This window comes from Cryptomeria japonica, unplaced genomic scaffold (genome assembly GCF_030272615.1).
Source record: "Cryptomeria japonica unplaced genomic scaffold, Sugi_1.0 HiC_scaffold_247, whole genome shotgun sequence".
NCBI lineage: Eukaryota > Viridiplantae > Streptophyta > Pinopsida > Cupressales > Cupressaceae > Cryptomeria > Cryptomeria japonica.
In genome coordinates, this window is record NW_026729069.1 from 102,311 (window position 1) to 110,000 (window position 7,690).

General features: G+C 63.9%; 2 non-coding genes across 2 annotated transcripts; both read left to right on the top strand.

The window, feature by feature from the left end:
- The first annotated feature begins 294 nt into the window (after positions 1-294).
- Positions 295-413, top strand: LOC131869421 (5S ribosomal RNA). Its single transcript, XR_009367804.1, has one exon. It is a non-coding gene; the product is annotated as a 5S ribosomal RNA (ribosomal RNA).
- Positions 414-6,402: 5,989 nt separating this feature from the next.
- On the top strand, positions 6,403-6,521 carry LOC131869422 (5S ribosomal RNA). The gene has a single exon (XR_009367805.1). It is a non-coding gene; the product is annotated as a 5S ribosomal RNA (ribosomal RNA).
- Positions 6,522-7,690: the final 1,169 nt, after the last annotated feature.

Here is a 7,690-nt window from a genome sequence, read left to right on the forward strand (position 1 = left end):
GTGCACTCGGCCCACATGTGAGCGCAGGTCGTTGCGCCCGAGGTGGTGTGTGGGCACCGCGTTGCAGACGGGACACTGCACGCACACGACGCCCCGTCCAGGTGCACGCACGTAGGCCGGGCCGGGTGCACACCCGACGCCCTAGCAAGGTGCGCGCACCCGGGCAGGGCTCACACTTGGCGAACGGGGCGCACTTCGCGAGGGAGGGTGTGCACCTCGACGGGGGTGGGTGGCCGGGGTGGATTCGCACGTGGGTCGCGGTTTGCTAAGTACACACTGCGACAAGCTCATAACGGGTGCGATCATACCAGCGTTAGTGCACCGGATCCCATCAGAACTCCGCAGTTAAGCGCGCTTGGGCCGGAGTAGTACTGGGATGGGTGACCTCCCGGGAAGTCCCGGTGTTGCACCCTTTTTTAGTTTTTCGCCGGGCGTCGCAATGCTATTTGAATAAACCTTTTGCCCGTTTGCGTTCTCGTCGGGGCCGGGCCGGGCCGGGGTGCGCTGCCCGCACTACCGCGCGCGCGGGGGCGACACCGAGCGCGCACCCGAGGCGCCCCGAGCACACAGGCCACGGTGCAACCCGGGCGTTGTGCGCGCACCCCGGTGCGCCCGAGGTGCTGCGCGCGCACCCAGGTGAAATCGGTGTGCACCTCGGCCAGTGCGCGCTCGGTCGAGTCGCGCACGTTGGCCAAGGTGCACGGTGATGTTTCTTACTCTAAGGTTCCGCACCAGACGCCCGGGACAGGTGAGCGAAGCTGGGCGGGGCCGGGTGCGCGGCCGGGGCAGGTGCACGCAGCTGGAGAGAGCTTTGGAGCACACCAGAGGTGCGCACCTTGGAGCACACTTCGGAGCGCACCAATGATGCGCTCCATTCAAAAGTTTCCTGAAAAGGCAAAAAAAGTTGAGATTATAGAATTTCCCACTTGAGAGATTGTAAAAAAAAAAAATTTAAAATGAAGGAAACGCGGGTGCCAAGGTGTGCGCGCCCGGGTGCGCAGCCCAGCCAAGGTGTGCGCACCAAGGCGCCCACCCTGGCGAAGGTGCACGCAAGGTGCGCACCCGAGGCAAACCGGACAATTAACCCAACTTTCGACTTCGCGCGCACCTGCGCACCTTGGAGCGCACTTCGGAGCGCTCCTTGGTGCGCACCAATCTTGGGCACCTCGGAGTGCACCATGGCGCCCACCAAGGTGCGCACCCGGGGCAAACCGAGCTCCGACTTCGTGCGCACCTTGGAGCGCACGAAAGGTGCGCACCATGGCGCCCACCAAGGTGCGCAGCCCAGCCAAGGCGTGCGCATCAAGGTGCGCACCCTGGCGAAGGTGCGCACCCGGGGCAAACCGAGCTCCGACTTCGTGCGCACCTTGGAGCGCACAAAGGGTGCGCAACCCAGCCAAGGTGTGCGCACCCCGGGCAAACCGAGCTCCGAATCGTGCGCACCTTGGAGCACACTTCGGAGCCCTCCTTGGTGCGCACCGATGTTGCGCACCTCGGAGCGCACCCGGGGAAAACAATGCAATTAACCCGACTTTCGACTTCGTGGGCACCTCGGAGCGCTCTCGGGTTCGCACCTCGGAGCACACCGAGGTGCGCACCTTTGATGCGCTGCCTTCACCAATTTCCAGAAAAGGCAAGAAAACATTGAGAAGGTGTGCGCACCGAGGTGCCCACCCTGGCGAAGGTGCACGCGAGGTGCGCACCCGGGGCAAACCGGGCTCCGACTTCGTGCACGCCATGCTGCGCACCTTGGAGGGCCATGGTGCGCACCTTGGAGCACACTTCGGAGCGCTCAATGGTGCCCAACCCAGCCAAGGTGCCCACCGCGGCGAAGGTGCACGCGAGGTGCGCACCCGGGGTAAACCGGGCTCCGACTTCGTGCACGCCGCACCTTGGAGCACACTTCGGAGCGCTCCTTGGTGCGCACCAGGGCGCGCAACCCAGCCGAGGTGCCCACCCCGGCGAAGGTGCACGCGGGGTGCGCACCCGGGGCAAACCGGGCTCCGACTTCGTGCACGCCATGGTGCCCACCGCGGCGAAGGTGCACGCGAGGTGCGCACCCGGGGCAAACCGGGCTCCGACTTCGTGCACGCCGCACCTTGGAGCACACTTCGGAGCGCTCCTTGGTGCGCACCAGGGCGCGCAACCCAGCCGAGGTGCCCACCCCAGCGAAGGTGCACGCGAGGTGCGCACCCGGGGCAAACCGGGCTCCGACTTCGTGCACGCCATGGTGCCCACCGCGGCGAAGGTGCACGCGAGGTGCGCACCCGGGGCAAACCGGGCTCCGACTTCGTGCACGCCATGGTGCCCACCGCGGCGAAGGTGCACGCGAGGTGCGCACCCGGGGCAAACCGGGCTCCGACTTCGTGCACGCCGCACCTTGGAGCACACTTCGGAGCGCTCCTTGGTGCGCACCATGGTGCCCACCAGGGCGCGCAACCCCGCCGAAGGTGCACGCGAGGTGCGCACCCGGGGCAAACCGGGCTCCGACTTCGTGCACGCCGCACCTTGGAGCACACTTCGGAGCGCTCCTTGGTGCGCACCAGGGCGCGCAACCCCGCCGAAGGTGCACGCGAGGTGCGCACCCGGGGCAAACCGGGCTCCGACTTCGTGCACGCCATGGTGCGCACCAGGGTGCCCACCGCGGCGAAGGTGCGCACCCGGGGCAAACCGGGCTCCGACTTCGTGCACGCCGCACCTTGGAGCACACTTCGGAGCGCTCCTTGGTGCGCACCAGGGCGCGCAACCCAGCCGAGGTGCCCACCCCGGCGAAGGTGCACGCGAGGTGCGCACCCGGGGCAAACCGGGCTCCGACTTCGTGCACGCCATGGTGCCCACCGCGGCGAAGGTGCGCACCCGGGGCAAACCGGGCTAGGACTTCGTGCACGCCGCACCTTGGAGCACACTTCGGAGCGCTCCTTGGTGCGCACCATGGTGCCCACCAGGCCGCGCAACCCAGCCAAGGTGTGCGCACCAAGGTGCACGCGAGGTGCGCACCCGGGGCAAACCGGGGTCCGGCTTCGTGCACGCCGCACCTTGGAGCACACATCGGGGCGCTCCCGGGTTCGCACCGGCGTTGCGCACCGTGGTGGGCACCTCGGAGCGCACCGTGGTGGGCACCTCGGAGCACACCAAGGTGGGCAGCGAGGTGCGCACCTTTGATGCGATGCCTTCACTAATTTCCATAAAAGGCAAAAGAAAACGAGATTTTAAAATTTCCGTTTTGAAAGATAGTGAGAAAAAGGGAATGCTGGTGCCATCTTGAGCCCGCCCTGGTGCGCAGCCCAGCCAAGGTGTGCGCACCAAGGTGCCCACCCTGGCGAAGGTGCGCGCCCGGGCAATTAACCCAACTTCCAACTTCGCGCGCGCCAGGGTGGGAGCGCACCCAACAACCGGGCCTGGGAAGAGCCAATGCGAGAAACCCCACCAAACGCTCTGACAAAAAAAGAGGGGGCGCTCCAGTAACCCCGCTTCGGAGCGCACCCTGGGCAAACCCAGCCAGGGTGCCCACCCCGGCCAAGGTGCAGGCGAGGTGCGCACCCGGGGCAAACCGGGCTCCGACAACGTGCACGCCGCACCTTGGAGCACACTTCGTAGCGCTCCCGGGTGCGCACCTCAGAGCACACCAAGGTGGGCAGCGAGGTGCGCACCTTTGATGCGCTGCCTTCACTAATTTCCAGAAAAGGCAAAAAAAAGAGGAGATTTTAAAATTTCCGTTTTGAAAGATAGTGAAAAAAACGGAACGCGGGTGCCATCTTGAGCCCGCCCTGGTGCACAGCCCAGGTAAGGTGCCCACCCTGGCAAAGGTGCGCACCCGGGCAATTAACCCTACTTCCGACTTCGTGCGCGCCAGGGTGGCAACCGGGCCTGGGAAGAGCCAATGCGAGAAACCCCACCAAACGCTCCGACAAAAAAAGAGGCGGCGCTCCAATAACCCCGCTTCGGAGCGCAGCCGGGGCAAACCCAGCCAAGGTGCCCACCCCGACGAAGGTGCACGCGAGGTGCGCACCCGGGGCAAACCGGGCTCCGACAACGTGCACGCAGCACCTTGGAGCACACTTCGAAGCACTCCCGGGTGCCCACCGGCGTTGCGCACCGTGGTGGGCAGCGAGGTGCGCACCTTTGATGCGCTGCCTTCACTAATTTCCAGAAAAGGCAAAAAAAAATGAGATTTTAAAATTTCCGTTTTGAAAGATAGTGAAAAAAACGGAACGCGGGTGCCATCTTGAGCCCGCCCTGGTGCGCAGCCCAGGCAAGGCATGCGCACCAAGGTGCCCACCCGCGGTGCACACCCGGGGCAAACCGGGCTCCGACTTCGTGCAGGCCGCACCTTGGAGCACACTTCGGAGCGCTCCTTGGTGCGCACCATGGTGCCCACCAGGGCGCACCCGGGGCAAACCGGGCTCCGACTTCGTGCACGCCGCACCTTGGAGCACACATCGGAGCGCTCCCAGGTTCGCACCAGCGTTGCGCACCTTTGATGCGCTGCCTTCACTAATTTCCAGAAAAGGCAAAAAAAAACGATATTTTAAAATTTCCGTTCTGAAAGATAGTGAAAAAAACGGAACGCGGGTGCCATCTTGAGCCCTTCCTGGTGCGCAGCCCAGGCAAGTTGTGCGCACCAAGGTGCCCACCCTGGCGGAGGTGCGCGCCCGGGGCAAACCGGGCTCCGACTTCGTGCACTGCATGGTGCCCACCAAGGCGCGCAACCCAGCCAAGGTGCCCACCGCAGCGAAGGTGCACGCGAGGTGCGCACCCGAGGTGCACACCCGGGGCAAACCGAGCTCCGACTTCGTGCACGCCGCACCTTGGAGCACACTTCAGAGCGCTCCTTGGTGCGCACCAGGGCGCGCAACCCAGCCAAGGTGCTCACCCCGGCGAAGGTGCACGCGAGGTGCGCACCCGGGGCAAGCCGGGCTCGGACTTCGTGCACGCCCCACCTTGGAGCACACATCGGAGCGCTCCCGGGTTCGCACCAGCATTGCGCACCTTTGATGCGCTGCCTTCACTAATTTCCAGAAAAGGCAAAAAAAAAAAAAAAACGAGATTTTAAAATTTCCGTTTTGAAAGATAGTGAAAAAAACGGAACGCGGGTGCCATCTTGAGCCCGCCCTGGTGTGCAGCCCAGGCAAGTTGTGCGCACCAAGGCACCCACCCTGGCCAAGGTGGGTCACGGGGTGGGTCCTAGGGTGGGTAACGGGGTGGGTACTAAGGTGCGTGCCAAGGTGGGTCATGGGGTGGGTGCCAAGGTGGGCACCAGGGTGGGTGTGCACCAACCCTAGCCAGGGTAGGTCACGGGGTGGTTGTCGGGGTGGGCGTCAAGGAGCCAAGGTGGGTGGCAAGTAGCCAAGTTGCGTGCCAAGGTGGGTGTCGGGGTGGGTGCCAAGGATCCAAGGTGGGTGCCAAGGAACCAAGGTGGGTGTTTGGGTGGGTGCCGAGGTGGGAGCCAGGGTGGGTCCCAAGGTGAGTGCAAAGGTGGGTGCCAGGGTCAAGGTGAGTGCCAATGTGGGTTCCAAGGTGCCAGGGTCAGGGTGAGTGCCAATGTGGGTTCAAAGGTGCTAAGTTGGGTGCGAGGTTGGGTGCGAGGGTGGGTGGGTGCCAAGGTGTGCTAGGTGGAAGCCCGGGTGGGTCGGCATCCCATGGGTGTCGAGTTGGGTGCCTGATGGGTGCTTCTTGTCAAGTTTTAGTCGTCGGGACTCATTTCGAGCCTTAGAGGTCGTTTCTTGTCCGGTTGCCCTGTCTTCGACCTGGGAACCCAATTTTGGTCCTCGGGTCCCATTTTTTTTTGTCTCGCATCCCACTTTTGGCCTGTGGCCTTTTCGGGGTCGATTCTCGTTTTGGGCATCAGAGCATGTTTCTTCTCCTAAAACCCAATATTTGTTTATTAAGTCTCGGAACACATTTTTGTTCTCGTGGACCCATCATGGGTCTTGGAACGCATTTGTGGTCCTTGGGTCCCATTTTGCATCCCGAAACTTGTGTTTTGGTGCTTGATCCCTATTTTGGGTGCCCACCTTGCACCAAGTGCGCACCCGGGGCAAACCGAGCGCCTTGGTGCACCGGGGCAAGATCGAGCGTGCACCCGAGGCGCCCCGAACATGCACCAAGGTGCACTCGGCCCACATGTGAGCGCAGGTCGTTGCGCCCGAGGTGGTGTGTGGGCACCGCGTTGCAGACGGGACACTGCACGCACACGACGCCCCGTCCAGGTGCACGCACGTAGGCCGGGCCGGGTGCACACCCGACGCCCTAGCAAGGTGCGCGCACCCGGGCAGGGCTCACACTTGGCGAACGGGGCGCACTTCGCGAGGGAGGGTGTGCACCTCGACGGGGGTGGGTGGCCGGGGTGGATTCGCACGTGGGTCGCGGTTTGCTAAGTACACACTGCGACAAGCTCATAACGGGTGCGATCATACCAGCGTTAGTGCACCGGATCCCATCAGAACTCCGCAGTTAAGCGCGCTTGGGCCGGAGTAGTACTGGGATGGGTGACCTCCCGGGAAGTCCCGGTGTTGCACCCTTTTTTAGTTTTTCGCCGGGCGTCGCAATGCTATTTGAATAAACCTTTTGCCCGTTTGCGTTCTCGTCGGGGCCGGGCCGGGCCGGGGTGCGCTGCCCGCACTACCGCGCGCGCGGGGGCGACACCGAGCGCGCACCCGAGGCGCCCCGAGCACACAGGCCACGGTGCAACCCGGGCGTTGTGCGCGCACCCCGGTGCGCCCGAGGTGCTGCGCGCGCACCCAGGTGAAATCGGTGTGCACCTCGGCCAGTGCGCGCTCGGTCGAGTCGCGCACGTTGGCCAAGGTGCACGGTGATGTTTCTTACTCTAAGGTTCCGCACCAGACGCCCGGGACAGGTGAGCGAAGCTGGGCGGGGCCGGGTGCGCGGCCGGGGCAGGTGCACGCAGCTGGAGAGAGCTTTGGAGCACACCAGAGGTGCGCACCTTGGAGCACACTTCGGAGCGCACCAATGATGCGCTCCATTCAAAAGTTTCCTGAAAAGGCAAAAAAAGTTGAGATTATAGAATTTCCCACTTGAGAGATTGTAAAAAAAAAAAATTTAAAATGAAGGAAACGCGGGTGCCAAGGTGTGCGCGCCCGGGTGCGCAGCCCAGCCAAGGTGTGCGCACCAAGGCGCCCACCCTGGCGAAGGTGCACGCAAGGTGCGCACCCGAGGCAAACCGGACAATTAACCCAACTTTCGACTTCGCGCGCACCTGCGCACCTTGGAGCGCACTTCGGAGCGCTCCTTGGTGCGCACCAATCTTGGGCACCTCGGAGTGCACCATGGCGCCCACCAAGGTGCGCACCCGGGGCAAACCGAGCTCCGACTTCGTGCGCACCTTGGAGCGCACGAAAGGTGCGCACCATGGCGCCCACCAAGGTGCGCAGCCCAGCCAAGGCGTGCGCATCAAGGTGCGCACCCTGGCGAAGGTGCGCACCCGGGGCAAACCGAGCTCCGACTTCGTGCGCACCTTGGAGCGCACAAAGGGTGCGCAACCCAGCCAAGGTGTGCGCACCCCGGGCAAACCGAGCTCCGAATCGTGCGCACCTTGGAGCACACTTCGGAGCCCTCCTTGGTGCGCACCGATGTTGCGCACCTCGGAGCGCACCCGGGGAAAACAATGCAATTAACCCGACTTTCGACTTCGTGGGCACCTCGGAGCGCTCTCGGGTTCGCACCTCGGAGC